We start from the raw sequence: 25,772 nt of genomic DNA, 5'->3' as shown, positions 1-25,772 counted from the left end.
TTTAGAACTACCCAAATAGGACACCATAAGAACCACTGGAAAGGCAGTGGTAAGGTTGGCTGTAACACCTAGAACTTGTGGAGCTCTGCCGGGGCCAGCCAGCCATGGAAAAGTCAGTCCTTCTGTATCCCATCCACATGTCTCTGCTCTTTATCCATCCCTGCTCACAGATGGGTGTCTGCTAACCTCTACAGAGATGGTTGTGGGAAATTAAGAAATAAGCTGATCAGGATTCTAGGTTATCGGGGCTGGGAACACATGGTGTGTGGAGATCCAAGGCCAGGTGTGTGGATCCCATTGTACCCGTTTCCCTCTTTGCCCTTCTGTCTCATCTGTGAGGGAAGATGAATGAGGCAACCTCTGGATGAGAGAGTGAAAGAAGGGGACAAAAACAGAGGAGAAAGAGGGAGAAAGAGCAAAATACTTATATTGGGGAAAAATAACATGTTAATAGTGGTTGTCTGGAGGTGGTGAGATTATGGATCACCTTTCCTATCTCTGTTACCACCTTCCTTTTCTGTATTTCACATTTTAGGCAACTTTAAATGTTTTCATCATTTAAAGGTAACTTGATTTATTTAAAACACTATGTAGAAGTTTTACTGTTTATTCTGAGAATGGCTTGTGAGGTTGACACTCTCATCATTTTGATTTAATTATTTACACTATGCAAGTGAAGATTAGAAAAGATTAGCAAAGAATTCTCTCAACTTCTCTGCTAGTCGAGTAGTAGGTTTGATTAAGGATCTGAGGACAGTTTGGACCACTGCCTGAGAGGGGTGTCTCCAGGGAGGGGATGGAGCCTGGCCTTGGTGCAGGGTTCACAAGCCACTGACTGTGGTACGGATGGACGAGGCTGAACCTTCAGCAACTGAATCAGACTCTGCCCCACCGCGAGCACATTTCTCAGGGCTGGGTCAACACCAAGCCCTGTACTGTCTGGAGAAACTCCTCTCCCCTCTGCTCGTGACTGAATAATGGAAATAATTGTTTTTGATTGTTAAAAATTTTATATTGATATGCATATTTTTTAAAAACCCTTTGTAAAGATAAAAAGGATGTTAGTTCTGTAATAATTAGCACTGTGACAGGAATTGGCAGCATGGGGTAATATTAATGTGAACAGACGTAAAAATGAACATTGAAAGGATGAGAAGTTTGGGGCTTGTAACTTAGTTAACGCAATTTTTCCACGTGTGAGTCAAGCCAGGGTGGTGACTTGTGGTTCTGTCACTTGAACATTCTTTCCCTCTGCATCACTGGAGAGGTTACGCAGTCATTCTGATCTTCCAGCTGTTTCTAATCAAATTAAATGAAAACTTGGAAACAGGCTCTGAATGAACCCACACCATCTCCAGACAGGTCTTGCTTCAAGGAGCCCTGGGGGAGTGGGATCTTCTTATCACCTGTTTACACACATTTATTTCATTTCTGATGCAGAGAAACACATACTAAGAGCCTTTAACTAAACCGAAGATCTGTTCTAATCGCTGTCCAGCCCCCTGTCCTTTGTAGGTCCCACTAGAGGGACTGTGTACAAGCCCGTTTGAAGCAGGCCAATCAAATATGATAACTGAGGCCTCAGAAGACACAAGCAGAGCCTAAATGTAGCTCAAACACCACGGTTAGGAAACATGTCCATTAGGAAAACTGCACCACAGCCTCACCTTTGACGATAGATGCAAACATCTCAAATAGAATGCTAGCAAAACTTCTTCTATAATAAAATAAAAATAAAACAATTATGTTCCATGTAAATCGGTACAGCGTGGTGTCCAATTCCAGCTCCATTTACCAAGTACCTCTGCACAAGCAATTTCCCCTCTCTAAATATCAATTTTCCCATCTGCATATTGGGAGTGTACTTCTCTCACTGCATCGTTGTGTGCCTGGCTTATAAGTGAGGAAACAGAAGGAAGGGAAATTCTCACAGCCAGTGAAGGGCAGAACCAGGATTCAACTTCACCTTCACTGGACTCAGAACCTGGGCTCTTAACCTCTAAGCTGTAAGGGAGCCAGGAAGCAGATATAAAAAAATATAGGGCTGCTTTTCTGAACTAGGATAGAAAGAACTTTTTAGTAATATAAACAAATGAAGAAAACATAAGGTGATTTAACAACATGAACTTTAAAAACTTTTAAATATAAAACATACTTTTTTAAAATTTAAGAAGTTAATAACAAACTGAGCAAAACATTCACAACATATATTGGTTAATATTCTAAGAATATTAAAAAGATGAATATTCAATTTAAAAAAAGACAAAATATGTACACTGAAAATTCACAAAATAAGAAATACAACTGGGCAATAAACAGAAAAATACTCTAAGACAGAAAGACTCTCCAGAATAGTTCCTAGGTTGAGAGAATGTCCACGTTCCGAGAGTCCTTCTCCGGTCCCGTTTGTCCCCAGGCTCCCAGCCTGTGGCGAACTGGGGATGTGAGGCCTTTCAGCAGGACACAGCGGGCTCCTGCGGTCCTGCATTTCACTTTCCCGGTGTTGACTGTTCGGGGCTGCTCTGCTGAGGCTTGAATCTGGATCACAGTTATTCAGCTGGTGAGCGAGCCTGCCTGATGCTAACATCCAGGTAGCTGTGCTTCACTGCTTCATACTCATTGTTAAGCGTTCTCATAAAGCAGTAAAAACTGTTTCTTTATGCAAAGGGATCAAGAAAGAAAGAAAGCAGCATGGTAATGAAAGTGAAGTCAAAGTGTGCAGGTTTTAGGAAGTTTTGGTTCTTGGTCAGAAGAAGAAGAAATCTTGAGTATAAAGCCTACCATTGAGCAGCAGCTAATACAATATTCACAAGCAGATATTCTAGAGACGTCTGGACTTATCCCTTTAGCACGTTAAGGGGTCTGTTGCACTGCCCTTCCCTGAATGCACGTTCCTTCAGGATTCTGTGCCTTCTCTTTTCCTGTTTCCACCCGCCTTGCTTCCTTTCTCCACCTCAAGGCCAAGCCCACAGCACGTCCTCTAAGAAGCCTGCTCTGCAGCGGGCAGAGTGGAGCGCGTCTTCTCCGTGTGCTTGTCACACTTTGTATCTGCACAGCGTAGCCGGAGGGTGACAGCCTGGACTTGGGAGCCAGACTGTCTGCGCTCAGTCCCAGCCCCGCCGCTGATCAGCTGTGTGATCCTGACCCTGTTGCTTCACCTTTGTGTCTCAGTTTCCTCACCTGCAAAATGAGGGTAAAAATAGCACCACCTCATGGGAATGTCTAAGCCTTAGACGAGTTAACGGACGCTCAGCGCTGGGGCAGGGTCTGACATGGCAGCAAGCATGGTTCTGTCACTCTCCCTCAACACTTCCCACGCTTCATCGTGGTTACCTGTTTACATGCAGTGCACGGTTCAAAAACAAAGACTGCCGTAACTCAGTAAGGCAGATAAAGTGTAGTTTCTTTCATTTGTTTATAGATTTTCCTGGACTTCCTCATGAGCTGGCCACCTCTACCCCTCCTGCTCTGGGAGAGGAAGCTTTGTAGACCGAGTGTGATCCAGTAATTTAAACAGCCCATTGATAATGCTGTTTGGGGGGTAGTTGCTTAGACTCTGACCTGAAGTTCTCCAAACCCCATCCAGCTCCTCTGAGAGAGAGGGGGACGTCCTGCCTCTGATGGGGGAGCTCAGGGGCATCCGATCCAGGCCATGCTCTCTGTTATCCCAGCTGATAGGGGCTCTCCCTTGTGCCCTGGGGGGCTGCTCCCACTAGCCTCACTGTCTCTCAGCTCAGGAAGACCTAGTGCCTCTTCCCATGACTTAGCCCCACCAGCTGTGGACTTTCCAAACTCTGTTCCGTCTTCCATCCTGTCCCCTGTTCCAGGGTCTACCCCCAGCTCTTCTGCTGTGAGCTTGCTCTCAATTCACCATCCCCCCACAGGAGATGGGCGGGAAGCTTAGCTTCCCAAACCAGACACTCTCTCTGCCCTTTGATCAATGCTGGGACGGAGACACTGAACCCCTCCTGCCCCCGATTCAGGTTTCCAAGTTCTATCAAGCACACAGCTGCCTCTGATGGCCATGTCATCCCCATCCCGACTACCCTTGGGAGGAGAAAGGGGGCTGTCCTCGATTCTTCCTGATGGGCTGTCTCCCACCCCCATGTGGACGCTGGGCTGGACAGCCAGCCAGGCTCTAATACAGCTTCATTCCCTTCATGTCATATTAAGCCTGTCTCGTAAGCAAAAAATCCTACTTTGAATGTTAGAATTTAAATGCTAATATTTTCTTTTCCCTTTGACATTCATGTAACAGCAATTTAAATCCCCTCAAGGCAGAGAAAGAAAGTAGGTTAAATACAGTAAACTCCATCCCCACCCCACCAATTCCAAACATCCGCCCCGTGGTTTGAGTTGGTCTCCAAGTTTGCCCTTGAGCTCCAGGGACAGACTTCGTCCAGTCCATTGGGCTGGGCTCTGTCTAGACTCAAATTCTGACCCTGCCGTTTACCCTGAGACCTTAGACAAGTTACCTATCCTGTCTGTGTCTGTATTTTCATCTGTAAGAATATTACCTTGTGAGGTTATTTTGAGGGTTAATTGACTCATGGGAAGTTTTCAGGACAGTGTCTGGCACATAAGTACTCACAAAAATTGTGCTTGAACACAAACTACCAATACTGTTACCTGCCCCAAACTCATCTCTACCTTTGAATCTGCCAGTAAAGCTCCATGGGAATAAAAGGACTAGGCAGTGGTTTGTACTGAGCAGCCTCTGCTGAAATATTATTGCTTCTCTTCCTGATGGAAAAGCCCGCTAACTCTCTCTTCTCTGAGTGACCCACAGTCACTTGTAATCTACGGGGCAGAGTTAACTGATCTAAGAGGCAAGTCTGCAGAAGATGACGTGGTTCTTCCAGCATTAACACCCCCTTTGTGTGTGTGTAACTATAAAGATAAATTCTGAATCAACCCGTAGGAAGATGAATAAAATTAGCTCCAATGGACTTTGAACAAAACATATGTTATTAGGAGAAAAATATTTTTAATTCTAAAGGATTCAGTCATCAAGCTATGAATCTAAAAGTTTCATGAAAAAAAAAAAAGTGGAATCAAAGAGTGGCAGCTGGAAAGGGCCTAAAGATTATTTAGAGGCCCGTGCATTTCAAGGATGAGGAAATGAGCTCCAGAGGCAGGAAGGGACTTGCCAGAGCCTCAGGGGAATTCCTGGTGGAGCCAGGAGTAGACCCAGGGCCACATCAGTGCTCCCCACTGGTGTTGCTGGAGATGCCAAAATCAGTTGCAGGAGATTGTACTGACCCTTCTGGAGACCTAGAGATTATCCTAAAATTGACTGAAAGAAACTGGAGAACGTATTTTCCTATTATTGTGACTTCATAAAAATGTACCGAAGTAAAAGTTAAAATCCAGACTGTCAAAAATGCCTGTGTAATTTCCAGCATGGTTTTGAGTCTTTCAGTGTGTGTGTGGTCTGTTTTAGTACATCGTGTTAAAGGTACATTCAGGTTTTCTTTATTACAAATGTACTTGAAAAAAAAAAAAGTGGAGTGTGTGAGTAGAGATGTTTGCGTTTTTGTTTTTAGGGTTTTTTTTGGTAGAGATGTTTTAATAGAAACATTTGGGAGGAACTTCCTCATTTCCAAAGCATGCCTTCAATATAGAAAAAAGCAAGGGTGTTGATTTTTCTTTAGGGTTTGATGTTTCTTCTTGGCTCTTGGTCACAGCACAATATATGGAAAACTCGTCAGCCTTTATTTTAGCAAATGGAATAAAATGGAACAGTTACCTAAAGGAACAAGACATCTGGGCAAGAACCCAAGCATCTGGCTCTCTGAGATTATGGCCTCATTTGGAAGAGCTGCTCCCTTCCTGTGTGCAGTGTGTGACATTCAGGGGCACAGAAACCTAACTGCCTATATTTTCCTATAATTACAACTCAAGTCTACCTAAGCCCCCATCCTTCCTGAATCTAGAAAATCTAGTCAGTTTCAACTAAAACTATCACCACAGGGCTTTCCCAGTCACTTTATGATTTCTCTGACCCCTTCCTCCTGCTCTGAAGGGCGACATCAGCCCCAGAGGCTTGTCTACATTGTAGCCAGGGCAGAGGGCGCCTGTGGGGAAAGCAGGAGCTCTCCAGCTCTCCTCTGTCTACAGTGGCACCCGGTGAGAACAATCTATATACTATTGGGTTTTCATTTCCTAAAATAACTGATTATGGAAATGTCACCTCTTTAAAGAAGTTCTGTGATTCCTCTGAGTCAGAAATAATCTCTTTCTGCTCTACAGCTCTTACATTTTATATTTCTTGTGTCACTCACCACATATTTTGTATTTTATTTGTGTCTTTTCCTATTTTACCTTCTAGACGGAAAGGTGCCTGAGAATAGAAGAGATTGTCTTATTCCTTAAGGAATAACCATGAAATCTAATGCATGGCAGTGCTCCAAATATGTTTTCTGAATGAATAAAGTGATGGTTGTATCAGTCAGCTTTCACTATGATAACGCTGCATAAAGAAAATGTCAGCAGCTTGCAGCACTTATTTCTCCCTTGCAGTCATGGGCAGTCGGGTAGCTTCTATTCTGCCCCATGTCCTTCATCTGGGACTCATACTGAGGGAGACACTATCTTGTATGCTCACTTCCCACGGTGGTAGTTATCAGAGGGCTGGTGGGAATTCTCTCAACGCGTTTTCCAGCATCCACTTGGGATAAGCAGGAGCCACTGCTTCCCTCACTCAATTAGCCAAAGTGACCCACCCAGCCAAGCCCAACTTCCCTGGGAAATGCACTTCTCCTGGCGTGGGGGAGGGATGAGGTAGGACAGACTTGGAGGTGAGAGGGAATATCTGCTGAAACATAATGTAACCCACCACAAAGACATGAGGAATATAGAATGGAAAAGAAGCAGATCCATAGGGGATATTCCTGCTGCAGCAAAGGTACCACTGAGCCAAACAACAGCCCTGAAAAGGATTTTTCACATTAATTTCCCATCCTTGTAAATTTTTTGATTGGGCAGTTGTCATACATATATAGTTCTAGCCTGCATGGAAAATATACACCGAGGAACTGAAACCTCAGCTGTAGAATGACATGCAGACTTTCCCAGGAGACTAAGATACAATAGCTCCTTTTCTTCTCGCAGAAGAAATGGATAGGGCAGTCTTAATGGAATGAAGTCTCTTAAATTATTTCAATATCTTTATTGAGATATAATTCATATGCCATAAAATCCACCCATTTAAAGTGTACAATTCAATTCAATGACTTTAACATATGGAAAGAATTGTGCAAGCATCATCACTGTCTAAATTTAGAACATTTCTGTCACCTCAGAAAGATCCCCTGTACCCATTAACAGTCTCTGCCTATGAACCATCCCCCAGCCCGAGGCAACCACTAATCCACTTTCTGTCTCATTAGATTTGCCCATTCTAGACATTTCCTAGAAATGGAATCATATGATATGTTATCTTTTGTGACTGCCTTCTTTCACCTAGCACATGTTTTCCAGGCTCACGGGTGCTGTAGCATGTATCAGCACTTCATAATTTTTTTGTGGCTGAATAATATTCCTTTGTGTGGATGGACCACATGTTGCTTATCCATTCATTGGATGACGGATATTTAGGTTTTTTCACTTTGGGACTACTGTGAACGTTGTGTATAGGTTTTTGTGTAGACATACACTTTCATTTCTCTTTTTTTTTCTTTTAACAATTTTTAAAGTCTTTATTGAATTTGTTACAATATTGCTACTGTTTTATGTTTTGGTTTTTTGGCGGATAGGCATGTGGGATCCTAGCTCACTGACCAGGGATCGAATCCGCACCCCCTGCATTGGAAGATGAAGTCCCAGCCACTGGACCACCAGGGAAGTCCCTCATGTCTCTTGATTATATACCGAGGAGGGGATTGCTGGGTCATGTGGTAGCCCTATGCTTAACCTTTTGACGAACTGCAAACTGTTTTCCTGAACAGCTGCACCATTTTACGTTTTCATCAGCAATGTACAGGGCTCCCAATTTCTCCCATCCCCACTGACATTTGTAATTATCTTTCTTGATCCTAGCATCCTTAATGGTTTTGATTTGCATTTTCTTAATGGCTAACGATGTTGAGCATCTTTATTGGCCATTTGCATATCTCCTTCGGAGAAATATCTATTCAAAGACTCCTCATTTTTAGTTAGGTTTTTTATTTCTTTATTATTGAGTTCCAAGAGTTCTTTGTATATTCTTAACACCTGTCCCACATCAGATAAGGGATTTGCAATTATTTTCTCCCATTCTCTGGGTCATTTATTAACCTTCTTGGTGGTTTCACAGAAGGAAGCCCTTTTGCCTGAACTCTTAAGCTTCTTTTGTGCCAGCACCTCTGTGCTTCCTTAACTGGACTTCAGGGCAGCCAGAGCCTTTCAGCTTAAAGTAGAAGCATCACTGCTAGCTCTCCTCAGGGTCATATCACCATCAGAACTTGCTTTCTGATGTGTTAAGAAATTATTTAACTCTCTCCATCCAGTCCCAGATAGTCTTACTGGGGACAGCACAGTGCACGTCGCCTGGACTTTATTTATTTAAATTTTGATGAGGTCCGATTTATTTTTTTATTTTTAATTTTTTGGCCACGTTGTGCAGCACGTGGGATCTTAGTTCCCCGACCAGGGATCTAACTCGTGTCCCCTGCCTTGGAAGTGCAGAGTCTTAACCACTGGACTGCCAGGGAAGTCCCCAAAGCAGGGGGTTTTGTTTGTTTGTTTGTTCATTTGTCGCCTGGACTTTAAATCCAGTTCCTCCCTTGGAGTGGTTCCCAGGTACCCGAGAAATTGTCATCAATCCCAATAAATGTCCAGGACCTTACCTGCGTGTTCTCAGTGCTCCTGATCTACAACCTAGAGATGAGATGACCTAACTGAAAAAACTAAACCTATAAATCTCCAAGCACGAATGTGCCTTTGTAAACCTGAACTCTACTGAGAGCCCTTTGTTTCCGACATGTAAGAAGGCTTTGGTGTGCAAAGCCTGCTTTTAGTGTCAAGCAGTCTTTCAATCAGCAAACTGTAAGTGCACACAGAGCTTTTATAGATCAGGTGTTCTTCAATTCTCTGATAAACTGACCTGTAGCACAGAGGATGGAGGTGCCAGTTATGGGGCTCTCGGAGCTGTCCATCTGCTGGCGGATTCATGGGTGTCAGTTTCACCACCCTTTCTTCCCAATTTCCTTTTTTAATACATTAGAAACTTATTTAAAAACATGAAGTTGTATGCGAGTAGCCAGCCTCCACGGACGATGACAGTGCTTACTGTCTTAAGGAGGGTTTCCCGGATCATGTCCTGAGACAGAGACAGCGCCGGAAGGGAGGTTTGTAGGGAGTCTCTCCGGGGCCACTCCCGAGAGCTGTGGTCCAGTGAAACCACAGAAGAGTGAGGCATGCAGGCTCATGCACGCAGGCTCATGCTGTATCCTCAGGGCTGAGTTATGCTGAAGCTTAACCCCAGTTATAGGACTAGGATCAAGAGGTGGGTGGGAGCAGGTCCTGATGGGACACGTGTCTTGTGGGTGGAGGTCTTTGCATTGCCTGCAAGGTGGTGGTGAGGGGGCAGGAGGGCCACTCTTTATAGGGAGGGTGGCTTGCTTCTGCAGGCCCGGAGGGTTTGGGGAATTAGGAGTTTCAAGACAGAAGGGGGAGCTGAAACCATCCCAGGGGTCCTTGGCTGGACCCTTCCCCTTCTTGGTTCTGCTGTTCCGACAGTTAGGTCCTGAGTCTGGTGGTCATCTTTCTCTGCCTTCTCCCTCTGGGAGGTGAGACCCTCGTTGCTGTTGTAAGGAGGGTCCCTGGCTTCCACATTGACTCTCCATCACCGTAAATCGCTCGCAGGTTTTCATGACGCGTGTCAACTTTGCCATAGTAATAGCTGTTGAATTCCACTGTCATTAGAGTCGCTGTTTCCTCCAAACTTTTCACACATCTGGCACTTTACACCAGCATTTCCTTCCACCCTCTCAACTGGTCCCTGGCAAAAGTTTTAACGACTAGACCGGGCATTAGTTTCCCTGGGCAGCCATGACAAACTGGGTGGCTTAAACAACAGTCATGTGTTGTCCCCGGGTACTGGGGACCAGAGGTCTGAAATCAAGGAGTCAGCAGAGCGGGCTCCCTCTGAGGCCCCGAGGGGAGAACGCTCCTCGCTTCTTCCCGTTTCTGGTGCTCCTGGCGCTCCTTGGCTGTGGCTACGTGGCTCCAGTCTCTGCCTCCATCTTCACACGCCTTCTTCCCTATGTCTCTCTGCCTGTAGGTTTCCCCGCTTCCCCTTGGCAAGGATGCCATCATTGGATTTAAGGCCAATCCTAAATCTTATTTTGAGGTCCTTAGCTAATTACATCTGCAAAGACCCTATTTCCAAGTAAGGTCCTATTCTGAGGTTCTGGGTGGACGCGAATCTCTGGGGACACTTGTCAACCTACTACCAAGAGCCGTTTTGTGGCAGGGGCTATTCGTGCTTGACTCAGCACCAGTGAGAGGTAAGTCAGGTAGCAAGTGAACCAGTTCCAAACCCCACATTATTTTTGTCACCCCCATCCTGGTACCAGCTTCATGGGGTGGGTTCTCCAGGAAGCAGACTGGTTGTTCACTGGGGAATGTGCTCAGTGCCTGCGGAAGGAGGGCAGCCAAGCCTCAACAGCCTCGACCCCACCCCCACACCCCGCACCCAGGGAGCTTTGGAGTGAACATCACCTGTCTGAGCTGTCCTGGGTTGGGCCAGATTGTTGGCTGTTCATGCACCCACCTGTCAGTCACTAGGTATGGGCTGCCCTGGAAAAGGCTTGACCTTGAATGAGGTAGCTCTTTGCAGCCGAGGAATCCGTGGACGGCTGGCAGCTGAAGGCCGTCTGCTGAGAGTACTCAGCAGCGGCAAGAAGTCCTTCCTTCAGGGAGGCCCAGAGGTCAGGGTAATGGGGTGAAGATGGAGTCAAGTCTCCCTGAGCACCCAGCTCACCAAACCCTGAGCCTTCTCCTCCACTTCTGGGCCCCCCTAGCTGATGAGTCAGCCAACCAACCTCAGTCAGAATAGTTCAGTAGCCGACAAGGTTGGACACACAGCAGGAAAACCTCTGTAGAGTCAGGAAATGCAGCAGCCATGACTCTACGACTGGGGAATTAACACCGTTTAGAGAAAAATGAACTGATTCAGGAAAAGTTAATTACCTTGCCCCAAGTCATCAGCTATGGAAGTGAAGATGAATTTTGTTAATTTTTCTTTTTTACTCATTTTTTTAAACTATGCTTATTTATATGGAAGAATAACAAATGATCCAAATATTTAACAATGGAAGAATGGGTGAAATAAATTTGATTACAGTTATATAATGCTATATAGCTATAAAAAAACACATCTGAAAAAAATTTAATGGCATGGAAATAAGTTAATGATAGAGTCTTAGGTGAAAAAGGCTAGTTAGGGCTTCCCTGGTGGCGCAGTGGTTGAGAATCTGCCTGCCAATGCAGGGGACACGGGTTCGAGCCCTGGTTTGGGAGGATCCCACATGCCGTGGAGCAGCTAGGCCCATGAGCCGCAACTACTGAGCCTGTGCATCTGGAGCCTGTGCTCAGCAACAAGAGAGGCTGTGACAGTGAGAGGCCCGCGCACCGCAATGAAGAGTGGCCCCCGCTTGCCACAACTAGAGAAAGCCCTCACACAGAAACGAAGACCCAACACAGCCAAAAATAAGTAAATTAATTTTTAAAAATGGCCAGTTAAAGCAGTGTATATAGTTTAATATTATTTTAGAAAAAAAGGTAAATAGACAAAATAATCTGAAAAGTTATTTATTAAACTATTAACGGTTGTTATCTCTAGGTCATGAAATTATGAATGGATGATTTTATTTTCTACATTTAATGTTTTACTTTTTAATAACAAAAATGGAAAATTATTTAGAAATAATCATTCCAAGGATTGATTTGTGTGTGATTAATGAGGAATAAGTCACCTTTTTCACCTGGTACTACGATTAGAAGATCAAAAGCCCAGAATCTTAATGACAGAACTGAAGTCAAACACCCTTCCCGCAGTCCTCCCTCCTTATGTGGCCACTTGTCCTGATGTGGGGTTCAGAGGATGTGATTCCCATTTCCCAAGGTGATGGAGGCAGAGGCTGGCTCAAACCAGGTTGAGCCTCAAGGCCACATTGTAAACCCTTTAAACCAGATTTATTTTTACAGAAGTAGGATTCAAACTTGTGTCGATGCCTGGAGTTTGGAGGTAAATGTAGGCATTCTAGCAGCTGTGAAAGATGTTTTCTTCTTAGAAAAGAGGCAGGAAGCTTCTTATCACATAGGAAATGTCATATATGATTTGAAGACATTAGCCGTTGAAAATGTGTGATAAGTAGAAGGTCCAAAGTTTTCTCCCAACCCAAATGAACCAGGTTTTCTCAAAAGCCTGACCTTTGGTTGGCTCTTTCTGAGAGATGCTTTATTTTTTCACCACCAGCAAGACACACCTTCAGGATGCTTTGTGGAAAACGCATAATCCTGAAAAATTAGATATAGAATTTTAATTTTTATATTTTGAAAAGTTTAAAAAATATTTAAAAGTTCCAAGATTAATTTAGTAGGTACCCAGTGGTCAATGTTAACAACCAACTCTCAAGAGGAAAACAAAGCTCTGATTTGTAGGACTTGCTGATTTCTGTGAATTGGTGTGAATACTTCCAGCTATCACGGTGATATCACTGGATGGGGAGCTGGGAGGATCTGCACACAATCTACCCTTCCCGGGGTGATCCAGCTGTAGCTCACCACTGAGCGGACCCAACAGCCATAATTAACAAATGTTAACAATTTTCACATGACATCTTTTCACAAAAGAAATAAAACGTTGTGAGTAATGTTGAAACCCTCCTTGTTTCTCTCCACAGATCCATCTTCCCTTCCTTCCCCAGAGACAACCGTCTCAAGAATCTGGTATGTATTCTTCCAGGTTACACTTTTATACTTTTACCACATATATATGTAGTCAAAGCAATACATCGTTATGCTTTGCCTACTCTGAGTTTTACCTAGTGCTGTCATATTATACATATTCTTCAACTTTCTTTTCTCTTCAATATTGTGTTTTTGAAATTTATTCATATTGATGCATGTAGAGGCAGTGCATCCATTTTAAGTGCTGATTGTGCTCAATTATGTGAAAATATCACAACTTATTTATCTATTCCCCTTATTAATGGACTTGCAGGTTGCTTTCAATTTTGCTAATAAAAGTGATGTTGGAATCACCCTACAGACGGTCTCCATATGCAAGTTTACTGTCCCTAGAAGTGAAGTGAACAGATTGTAGGGAGCTCATTTTCTACTTCAGTAATATTGACAAATTGTTCTCCAAGTGGTTATACCAATTTACACTCCTGGCAGAACTATATGCAGGTTTCTCATTTCCCATAGTCTTGCCGATTTTTAGTATCATCAGACTTTTAAACTGTTGCCATCCTTAGGGCATGAGATGACATCTCATTTAAACCTGAATTTCCCAATTACTAGTTAGGTTGAACATTGTATTAGTTAGGGTAAAGCTAAGCTGATGTAACAAAGAGGCCCCAGGTACAGTAGTTCTCTCTTGCGTAACCACCTTGCGTTGGGCAGTCAGGCTGGTATTCAGGGATCCTTCCCTTTGTCACACTGCCATCCCTTAGGTTATCCTCCTCGTCCCCATGGTTGAAGTTGGGTAGTTGCCAGACACTAACTTTTGGAAAAAAATTAGAGAGTTTCTGAGAAAGCAATTGTCTTATAGGCAAATAAGGCAGAAGCTGCACACACTCCTTCAACTCACGTTCCATTGGCAAAAGTTAGGCACATCCTTAGGAGGCGCTGGGAGTCATGGTCCCTGGCTGGGCAGCTATGTGTCCAGGAGGAAGGCGGGAGGGGGACTAGCTTTCCTTCTCAAGCAGGTATTTTTGTGGCTTCTGGGCCTCCTTTTCCATGACTCAGCTGGTAAAAGTTTTTGTCCATTTTTATTTTGTTTGCTTTGTCTTATTGATTTATAGGAATTCCTTACATACTCTAGTTTGCCTGTTTAATTTATACAATAAATCTGATCATTTAAATGCACCAGTGCACATACATCAATAAAGATATTTTAAAATATTTTAGCATACATTTAAAGGAGTTTGTTATTTAAACAAGTCATATATTCTTTTGATAAATTAAGATTCTTTTTATAAAATGAATAATTACCATTTTAATGGCAAGATCTTTAGGCTAATATAAGTTATTCAAAGTTAAAACTTAGGGAAAGTGGTTTCTTAGACTCAGTTGAACCTACTGAACTGAACCCACAAGAGAATCTGACACCTATGACATTGTGGTCAATTTCTTAACCACTCGGAGCTTCCATTTTCTTGACTGTAAGGATGATATTATTTGCTCTGCCTCCTATATGAGATTGTTATAAGGATCAACAAGGTAATGTAGAGAAAATGCCCCATAGGGTGCAAAGTTTATACCGTTGTTAGGAATTAGAATTACAGATAGGACTTCAGTAGATGCGTTGGATTTCATCTGAAGGTTCCTGAATCTCTTTTCTGGTTCCCCTTGACACTCTCTATGCACTGTCTACACCTTACTCCCTACTCCAGACCAGGGTCGTCCTGGGTTTGTGGGCTGTATGGTTGGAGAATCCATGTGAGATTCGATGCCCCTGAGGGCAGCCTGGCAGCTTGGCTTTCCAGCCTGTTTTCAAGCAGTTCTCAGCTAAGCCTCTCGTCCAAGTGGGGCCGTGCAGTTTCTCTCACTGGTTCAGGCCAACCCAGCTTGTCATCCATTACCTCCGTCACGGGGAACAGTTTTCACTTTCTCAGCATTGGCACCCAGCCTGGCACACACACTCAGAGCCCATGCCGCTGGGGGGTGAGCAGTCCCTCCGCCTGATCCCCCAGCTCTTCTCCCCGTGTCTCTGCTCCAGCTCCATGCTACGTGGGGGCCCTCAGGCTCTGCCAGGGGAGTGGGGGCGGGCAGGGAGGGAGAGTATGGAGGATGCCCTGGAATGTGATTTGGCTTTATTCGTGATAAACCAACTTTTAAAAGTTAGAAAGGAAAATTTTAACCATGTGTTGAAGAAATGAGTATATAGTATGTCTCGATCTTTCATTGCTGTGTTTGCATTTTGTTTTAAAAAGGAGAACAGTGGTGCTTTTGTGACAAAATGCAGGACATCTTTTTACACTGTGCAGCCTAAACCTGCAGGTGTTAGGCAGGCCTGGTGGGGTAGGGGCTGTGAGCTGAGGTGGCCATGTGGCAACCAAAGAAGGGATGAGCGGGGTGGGGGTCTCTGGCCTCCCTCCACCTGGGGTGGGGTTCACACTCATTCATTTCCTAAGCGTTTGCTGAGCAGCTCCACATGCCAAGAGATGTCCCAGGTGCTGTAGCACAGGCTGAGCAGGTGACATCCTGCTCTCATGGAGCTTAAATTGTAAGGCCAGAGACAGACAAAGACACACATGATAATGCAAATATGAAAGTGTCAGTTACTGGTAAATGCTCTGGAAAGATTTTTAAAAGGGTGATGAGAAAGAGACTGGGGTCATCAGGGAAGGCCTTCTTGAAAAAGTGACATATGAGCTGAGATCTGCACAATAAGAAGGAACAACTCATGTAAAATTGGGTGGGAGAGCACATAGGGCAGAGGCTCAGCTACTGCAAAGGATCAAAACTAGGATCAAGTTTAACAGGTCCCCGTGGGATGAGGAGGGAGGTCAGTGGGCCTGGAGTGCGGGCAGAGGGTAAGGAGGTGTGTGTACAGAGGGGGCTGGGGCCAGGCCATGCAGAGCTGTCGGGGAGGGCCTGAATCACAAGTCCAGAAGTTTAGTTCAGAATGGGATCCACGCTGGGGGGGCTCCTGGAGCCATGAGGGAGCCGTGGTTCTCAGAATCACGGAGTTGGCTCAGGGACCAGCCTTTGGGGGTCAAGGACAGATACTGGGAAGATAGGAGCTCTTACAGCAATGGTACCTGCCCTGAAGGAAGGGACTAGCAGGTACTGGGTGAGTTGCTGATGGTCTCACGTGGCCAAAGTGAACCCCCAGGACAAGGCAGGACAGACAGACTCCCCCTGGGTGAGGACCGAGGAGGGCCCCGTGGCTCTCACCTCCATGAGCATCACAGAAGCATCAGCTCTCCCCTTGTAGCCTGCACCACAGGCCCAGGGCAGGGAACCAGCTCCAGAGCCTGCTTGCTTGAGCACAGAGCTCCAAGTGGACTGCAAGCCTCCTCACCTGGGCCAAGCCTGACGCTGGCAGGACACTTTGGCAGGGAGGTGGCATCTATACAGTGCTGGGCAGACTGGGCGAGACCACCAAGATGGAAAGCATCTTGCTTCTGAAGAGTCGGGATCAAAGTCAGTGTTCTACAACTTTGGGTTGAGGCACAAACCAAACCAAGACTTTCACATCCTTTGACCTTGTAGATCAACCACCTGGTGAAGGTGGGTGTTCATTTTCAGATTTGATTATGCATCTCACCTGGTGAAGGAGCACAGGTGGATGTTCACCTTAAGATTTGATTATGCATCTCACCTGGTGAAGGGGTGCACGGGTGGATTTGGTCATGCATCTCACAGGCAGATGCCCTGCATTAGGTCAGGAACAAACTGAGGCTTTGCGTGCTGAATAACACCCCAGGATTCCAGAACGTGTCTGTTTCGAAGGCAGCACCATGTCTAACTACAAGGTCCTTAATTTTTGCAGCCAAGAAGAACTCCAGACAGCCCCAAAGCTCATACTCTTCTTACTATACTGTCCTGTTCTCCTGAGTAAATGTGTCCCTAAACTTTTTATTTTTTGTAGTAAAATTAGTCCATGATTTAGGAGTTCAAATGAGGCATCTTTCATGGAGAGATACTATACAATATTAAATTAAAAGTATATTCCTGTTTGCTCAGTGGAAACTATATAGACAGATAATATATGTGACTATGACATCACATTAGGAACTTTCTATAAAAAGTTAACAATGGGGACTTCCCTGGTGGCACAGCGGTTGAGAATCTGCCTGCAAATGCAGGGGACACAGGTTCGAGCCCTGATCCGGGAAGATCCCACATGCCGCGGAGCAACTAAGCCCGTGCACCACAACTACTGAGCCTGCGCTCTAGAGCTCATGAGCCACAACTACTGAGCCCGCGTGCCACAACTACTGAAGCTCACGCGCCTAGAGCCTGTGCTCCACAAGGGAAGCCACTGCAATGAGAAGCCCATGCACCACAATGAAGAGTAGCCCCCCACTCACTGCAACTAGAGAAAGCCCGTGTACAGCAATGAAGACCCAGCAATGAAGACCCAATGCAGCCAAATATTAATTAATTAATTTTTTTTAAGTTAACAACAAAACTATTATTATTTTTAATAGCAGCTCTCACTTCTTGGTGCCTGACTGTGTTCTCGGCCCTGTGCTGAGCACATTTTACATGACCTCATACTCCCTCTCTTGTGCCATTGTTTCTGAGTAAAAGTAATGTACTCAAGGAATCCCAGGGCTTGGACAGTCATCTGGTCTGACTTACATCATTTGACTTACAGTAGATTTTCCATTAATGTAATGTTCTTCACCTCATGGGACTTGGGTAATCACTTATTTGTACTTCTTTCTTTTTCTTGGGAGGAATAGTGCAATAACAAATTAACTAAGTGCTTGGATCGTAGAGATAGAAGGGGCTGTGAGAGGCCTGAGCTGGCCTCCTGCCTTTAGATGACTGCGCCTGGGGCAGGGTGTGTGGCAGGCAGGAGAGGTTAACTCACCTCCTCAAGGCCACAGTCTGGGTCTCCTTCTAAGATCCTGTCTCCTGCTCAGATCTCCTTCCCCTAAACTGAGCTTCCACGTGGCAGTGAGTGTCAATATGTGTTGAGATGTAGCACGTCTGTGCCCTTGGTTCTCCTTGACAAGCTACACTTTCAGAGCATGGATTGAAGCGGTGAGGCTGAAATAAAAAATGCTTCCTGCAAATGGTATATTGTGCTGTTAACTGGCCAATTTGGAAGAATTTAGGAAAGGCAGCTAAAATTAAAGCCATAGCTCAGAATAAGCATCACCCCAGGGACAGGATCACAGCCGTCTTCTTCCAGCCCCACCTGTGACAACATTCTACCCAGATGATGAAACAAACATGCTCCCTCCGGCTTCACTTCTACTCAAGTACATCTGCTCCATCCCTCCCATCTGCTAACACCCCAAACCGCAGGGCAGGGTGGCCTGAGGATGCAGTGCAGGATTCAGGGAAGGTGTTGAGGGGACCTTTCTGCCAGTCTCAAGTGGTTTTTAAATTGCAGAAATGGTATTTAGCATAGAGAGGGCTCGTTTTATGGCGTGTGTGTGTGTGTGTGTGTGTGTGTGTGTGTGTGTGTGTGTGTGTAGGGAGCACTCTCTCTGATGATTGTGCCTAAAAGCTGGTCTTTCCTGACCCAATAATGAGGTTTCCTGAATGGCTGAGAACTAGCCTCTCCCGCCATGAAAAAAGCCAGTCCCAGAAAAATCTCTTGCGAGATAGAAAAATCTGAACAAACATAAATCAGACATAGATTTAATGCAGATGCTGACACCACAAGGAGCATGAGGAAAAAGGGAAAATTTGGGGAGAAGCAGCGGCATCTTCTGAAAGGAAGGAGAAAGCAAAAGAATAAACCAAAAGACCAACAATTGGTAGCACGTAATTTATCTTGTACCATTCATAACCCTGTCAACCAGAGCATGTGCAGAAGTGACTCTGGAAGGGGTAGGGGAAGCATGCGGCTTTAGTAGAGGACAAAGAACCCACCCAAAACATGAGGTCCACTCGCCCAGGCTGTGAAGCTACCATCTCCCTGCTTAGGAGGGATGAGGCTCAAACTGCACTTACGCCGGCGGATTTATTTACAGATAAATTATATCCCTGTAATTAAGCACATAGACTGAACTGAAATGTGTAGTCACAATATTACCCATCCACACTTGTTGGTTTATACTTAAAAGACCCCTTTGTGTTTAAAGTGACATTAGGGAGCTGGGTAGTTGGGTGGAGGGCAGGAGGTGGGGATGGAGAACCCCAAGGACAAGCTGCATTCTGCCCAGCCAAAGGCCATCCTAGGCTGCAACTCTCTTTATCAACTTGCTGGAGAGCAGGGTGGGACGGAGTTAACGCCCCATGTGCTGATGGAACATGGAAGTTCCATCAGCAGGTCTGGGAGGCACTGGGGGTCTGAGTCAGTGGGTGAGTCACATCCCCACTACCCCCAGGATCAAACACACAGTGGAGCCTTTCAAGGCAAAGGTGTGAGTCATGCTTGCACGTCGAGCTGGCAGTGCACACCACGACCTCACCTCTGCAGTACTACTGGCCCACCCGACGGCTGCGGAAGCAGTGACTGAATCTGAATCAAGTTCAACTCTATTAAGTGAACCTCTGCAAGGTCAACATCTGCTACTTGCTTTTTGGCCAGCCAGCAATCTCGAAATGAGTGCAGATGGCTTGGCTAATGAGGCTTTGATAATGGAAACCTGGGTCCTGATTAAATTTTGTGCAGCCTGTGTTTGTGGACACCAGTGTATCCTGCTGGGTTTCTCAGACTTGTCAATTATATATCAAAAATTATAACAGCAATTGTCCTTTTGAAATGTATCCTACAGATAATTAGCATGAAGCCTGTATATGAACAGCTTTGTGTATGTATACACATATATATCTATCTATACATATACATACAAATACATATAGTAATATGTATACATACAAATACCTATTGTACTTAATACTAATGTATCTGTATATATAGGTATATATATGTGTGTATATACACAAAGTTGTTCACTGTAGCATCTTTTATTGCAACAGTAAATGTCTAACCGTGAATACTCAGCAGTAGGATGTTTTAAATTAGGTTATAGCCCATCTATACGGTGGAATGTTATGGAGGTATTAACGAGAAAAAAGTATACTGGTATGTATTAGCTATTTTACATGCTATAACTTTTTAAGCATGCTTAATATATGTTAAGTGAAAGAAAACTATGTGACAAAAAAGATAACGCAGTAGGGGCCCATTTATGTAAAAAAAAAGGATAGACATAAATATAAATTATGAAGGCTTAGTTCTGAAAAAAAATGAGGAAAATAGCTGTTAACTGAGTGCAGAGAGGGACTGGAGGTCTGGTGAAGGTGGAGAGGTGTGGGTGAGAATTTGTTTGTTAAAATTAGTTATTTACTTCATGTTTCTTTTAAAATATGCCAAACACTAAAGAAAAACACGTTAAATGCATCCAATATTCAGAGGCCAAACTATCATAACTAACTCACTGGCTGCTGAAAAAATACTTTAAAATGGTTCCAAGTTTCCATAAATAAGGCTTCAAGTGCCCCCAAAGCAACTTCACTGTTCATTGTTTATACGGCCATGTGTTCTCTTTAGCACCATTTTCAAGGAATGGGGGCATTCTCTTTCCAGATAGTTCGTTTCTCAAGAATTCGATCATTGATCTAATAATAAAAGGAAGCTATGAGAGACTCTGTGTGCCAGATACTACTCATGCTTGATAAATCGCATGCCCAAGGGAATATGAAAAAAAGCACACCAACAAAAATAGAATTTAATTCACATTGATTAAAACAATGTGTGCCAAACAGCTCTTTTTGTGGGAGAGAAAAAAATAGCAACATATATCAAGAAATCTAACAACTGAACATAGGAGATTATGGCCCCAATAGGTTTGGATTATTCGATAGACTTTTCTTGATTATTTTGTATCAGGCATTATGCTGAGGATGAGTAGCAGGACAGTATGATGAAAGGAAGAGAAAAGATAAAACAATAATTACAATGCAATGCAATAAGAGGTAAAGTGGAGGCCAAAAGGAAAGTGCATTTAAGCAAGTGCAAAACCCACATAAACACGAAAGAATGAGGTAAGGAGGGAAAGGTGAGAACACTGCTATTCCTGGGTGTGAAGGGGGCGCACCTCAAGCTGCCTCTTCAACATTCATCTCAAACCTAATACCCCCCAAGTTGAACTTCTTACCCTTTCCACCTCCTCCATTGGCCCATCCCATGGTCTGCCTCTTCTTAGTCATGGCAGCTGCATCCTTTAGTTGCTCAAGCCACATGCCTAGGAGTCACGATTGAATCCTCTCTGTAATCCTCTCTCCAAAGTGTCAACAAATCCTTTTGGCTCCACTGAAAGGATCCAGAACCCAATCACGTCTTACCAGCTCTGTTGCTTCCACCTTCATCCAAGCCACCACCATCTCTCGCAGGGCTGCCCCACTTCAATCCATTCTCAGCAGAGCGGACAGGGCGATCGATCCACGTATATGGTAAGACAGATCATGTAATTCTCCAGCTCAAAAACGCCCATGACTCCCATTTCACTGAGTAAAAGCTGAAGTCCTCACTGTGGCCGACCAAGGCCCTGAATGCCTGAATGACCTGAGCCCCCCATCCCTCCTACCTCCTTCTACTCCCCGACTGCCCACTCCCCCCTACCCCCGGGAGCCTAGCGCTCCCCCCAGACTCCCCGAGCCACACTTCTCTCCCCCTCCATTTTTTATTCAATGACCCTTCTCCGTAGGCCTTCCTAATCCTCTTACAGAAACTTGCCATCCCTCCTCTTACACCCTATCCTCTTATTTTTTATTTTCTCATATCACATATAACTATCAAACACTCTATATTCTACCTATTTAGTTTATTATTTGCCACCTACAACCCATCCCCAGAATATAAGCTCCAGAAAGGTAGACATTTTTGTCCGTTTTGTTCACTGATGAGTCCTCAGAACCTAGAATAACACTCAGAATATTACAGGTTTCAATAAAAATTTGTGAAATTCATGAATGAATGAGTGGGGTCTGAATGGGGTTTGGTATTATCAAAACTGAGGTTGAAGGGATAAACAAGGGCCCAGCTCTGGAAGGTGCCACCGTAAGAGCTTTGAACCTCATCAGACAATAGAAAATCACAGGAACAAGAGAGATGGTTATACCATTTGTTTGCATGTAAATATATACAAAACATTAAGAATGCAGTGGGGTGCGGGAAAGCACGTCTGGTATTTTTGCCATAAACATCTTTGCTGTGAGCAGTTTCATTGCACAACTATCTGGCTGTAGGACAGTTTTGCTCTAAAAGGTAAACCAGCTGGTTGACAGTTTGGTTTCAGTGCCATTCAAGACAATATAAAAGATGCACCTAGTAATTCACAACAGTCTTCAAGAGCATTAATGATCCATCCTTTGGCTGATTTAGATACACTGCTTGTTCTCTCCTGTACTTTTAACAAAATTTATGAATATTAACAATATTAGAAGTTGGAGGCAAAAGAAGCACCAAGGTCCTCCTACCCACTCAAAAGAAATAGTTATGTGATTCCCGATGAGTGTAGGTTTCTTGAAAATGCGAAATTTTTTGCCATTTGATAATGGAGAACATGATGTAGATGGAATTTTGGTATTTGGCACAGAATGTGGCTTCCTTGATTTAGTGGAATATAAGGACTAGGCATGTGATAGAACATTTCAATATAGCCCAGCTATGTTCTAGCGGTTACATATGTTCCATATACTGATGAAAAATAGCAGTGTCCCTGTCTGTTTGTTTTACTTCCAGGAAAATCTGGAGAGACTTGCAGCAAATATTTTTATATCATAAAGAATTTATGTCTGACATTAGATCCTCAATCCTTAATGATCAACATTGAGAAACTATCATCACTTTCTCTAAGATATACCCCAATACAACATAACCCTGAATCTACACATTTTAAAGGTAGTCAAATTTTTTTGTGTGTTTTCATTTTTTACAATAAAATCTTAAAAATTTTTTGTTATTAATTTTTCATGTTTCATTATGTCCTTTTAGTCTTTTTTTATTATGTCCTTCTTATCTTTTACAATAAAATTGTCTTACGGCCAACTAGTTATGCAGCAAAACTCCTTGCAGCAAAGATTCTTACCACAAAAATACCTGGAACTGGAGAAAAGGCAGGGAAAAGAAAAGCTTAAAAATTATTGCAATGATATTTGACAGTGAGGATGGAAATTGTGACAGATTCCAGAGACATTTCAGAGTAGAATTCATGACATGTAGTAGCTAAATTAATATGGAAGGTGAAGCAGAAAGAGGACCCAAGGTAACTGAGTTTCTAGCCTGGGTGAAACAGGAGGGGAGGGAGCAGGACACAACTTTTGAAAGAATGGCATAGCCCAAGGACATGACATAAAAGGATTAGAACCAAATGGGTCCAAGGTGGTGGACAAGTCGACTTCCACTAGACCTTGAGCCTCAGTATATGCTCATTGTAACACATCAGCAAGCTAAATGACACACCCACAGGAGCCATGACAGTTCCAAGGCCAACCATAATCAAAAAAATGGGCGGTGGCCCAATTCCTGGAAATCCCTGCCCTTCCAGAAATAGCTGGAATATTCCTCCCATTCATTAGCCTATAAAATTACCCACCACTATAAAAACTGACAACCCCATACCGAGGTGCCTTTTCTCGCCTTCTGAGATGGCCCACGCTCTGTCTGTGGAATGTGTTTTTCTCTAAATAAATCCGCTTCTTACCTATCACTTTGTCTCTCACTGAATTCTTTCTGCAATGAAACATCAAGAACCCGAGCTCCATTAAGTCCTGAAATCAGGTGTGTGATCTCAGTTGGAAGGCTGTGGGTTTTGGCCGGGTTCAAGTCCTGGCCGTGTAGGTTCAAGTTCCAATCTGGCTTTAAGCTGGGTTTGAGTCCTGGCACATGGGTTCAAGTCCCAATCTGAGGTGCACAGTTTCATGGGTGTTTGGGAATGTGTTTAAATGCCATTAAGTAAAGGTAGAACATATGACCTGCAAGGAATGTACTCAAGGCCAATCAGGAGGAAATTCAGGCTGACAGGCCTCTGGACTTTATAATCGATTTCATGCTCTGAGTCAATTTTTACATCTTGTACAAGTGACTTCCTGTGGCAGATGGTAGACAACTGTCTGTCCTTCTGGTCCTTAAATTCATATTCCCTTATATGAACTGGAATTTAAGGCTGGAAATGTGGGGAGGTTAAAAATAAGCAATTCACACTTAAACTGGAGACACTTGATACTTACTGGATAATACTACAAAAATGTTATGATAGAGGGCTTCAGGGTCGCAGAGGGATGTAATGACTGTAAAAGCAATTCCTATCCTGCTAAGTAGAGAGAGGAGGAGAAATAATAGATAAGGAGATGCTGACATAATATCGCTAACACTGCCTGACATGTCGAGTCGTGTCACAGTATTCAGGCTGGGCTTGTTTCATAAAGGCATCTTAGGACGTGCTTGGAATACAGATAGACTTGTTTACATAGTAAACACATAAACATTACTTAGCTTCTGCAAAGAAACTCACTTCCTCTCATTTTTTCTGAGCCTTGCAACCCTCTCAGTCTATCTTTCATTTTCTAACTTTTGATGAAGACTTGAATCTAAGAAATGCTTCACTATTTCTTCACTCCATTACAAGAAAAATTTCAATGTAATAAAAACAAGAGGTGGCCCGATGAGGAGCGGTGGCCCCATGATGAGCGGTGGCCCGATGAGGAGCGGTGGCCCGATGAGGAGCGGTGGCCCGATGATGAGCAGTGGCCCGATGAGGAGCGGTGGCCCGATGATGAGCAGTGGCCCGATGAGGAGCGGTGGCCCGATGATGAGCAGTGGCCCGATGAGGAGCGGTGGCCCCATGATGGGTGGTGGCCCGATGAGGAGCGGTGGCCCGATGATGAGCGGTGGCCCCATGATGAGCCGTGGCCCCATGATGAGCGGTGGCCCAATGAGGAGCGGTGGCCCGATGAGGAGCGGTGGCCCGATGATGAGCAGTGGCCCGATGAGGAGCGGTGGCCCGATGATGAGCGGTGGCCCCATGATGAGCCGTGGCCCCATGATGAGCGGTGGCCCGATGAGGAGCGGTGGCCCGATGAGGAGCGGTGGCCGCATGATGAGCAGCAGCTCTCACCTGGTCTCCGTGTTAGGTGGGCTGTCCTGATGCTCCTGCTCCCTGGAATGTCAGTCCAGGGCTGCCAAGTAGAGGCAGAAATCCAAGTTCCATATGAAAGCCCCTTTCTAAAAAGGTTAGCAAGCAGGTAAAAAATGGTAATGCACGGTGTAGGTCAACAGGGTCCACGGAAACTAAACAGGCTTGAGCAGAAGTTTGAATCCGCTTTAGGGTTTACGAAACTCCTTCAGGTACGTTCTCTTGCTTGACTTCACGACATCCTGGTGAGGCAGGAATCTTATCGTTTTTCTTTTCTGATACAGTGGTAACCTGAGGGAGAACAGCTTACCCCGATTACATAAATCCACCCTTCTCACATCTGAGCCTCCCAGCCCAAACCTCGTGCTCTTTCCTCTACTCCATTTTGTTGTTTTAAATGTTGAAAAAGTTTGAGACAAACTTTACATTCTGGTTACCTTCCTTTTCTTTTCCTAGTTCTACAAGTTATTTGAGACCAAAATAAATTGTATATTGGGAATGTAAATTGATACAGACACTATGGAAAACAATATGGAGTTTTCTCAAAAAACTGAAACCATATGACCCAGCAATTCCACTCCTGGGCATGTATCAGAAAAAAACCAACAACACTAATTTGAAAAGACACGTGCACCCCAATGTTCATAGTAGCATTATTTACAATAACCAAGATACGGAAGCAAAACCTGTGTCCATCAACAGATGAATGAACAAAGAAGATGTGCTACATATATACAATGGAATACTACTCAGCCATAAAAAAACCAATGAAATTTTGCCATTTGC

The 25,772-nt window shown here is 44.2% G+C and overlaps 1 long non-coding RNA gene across 1 annotated transcript in view; it reads right to left on the bottom strand.

Moving 5' to 3' along the window:
- Positions 1–12,365: 12,365 nt before the first annotated feature.
- The window catches only part of LOC307179642, a 40,711-nt gene continuing 27,304 nt past the window's right edge, over positions 12,366–25,772 (bottom strand). Inside the window, exon 3 of the long non-coding RNA XR_013825490.1 lies at positions 12,366–12,504. This is a non-coding gene — a long non-coding RNA (uncharacterized lncRNA). The remainder of the gene's footprint in view (positions 12,505–25,772) is intronic.

This window comes from Stenella coeruleoalba, assembly GCF_951394435.1.
Source record: "Stenella coeruleoalba genome assembly, chromosome: 21".
In the NCBI taxonomy this organism is placed as follows: domain Eukaryota; kingdom Metazoa; phylum Chordata; class Mammalia; order Artiodactyla; family Delphinidae; genus Stenella; species Stenella coeruleoalba.
Note: the sequence above shows the minus strand (reverse complement) of the source record. Positions and strands in the feature narration are given on the sequence as shown.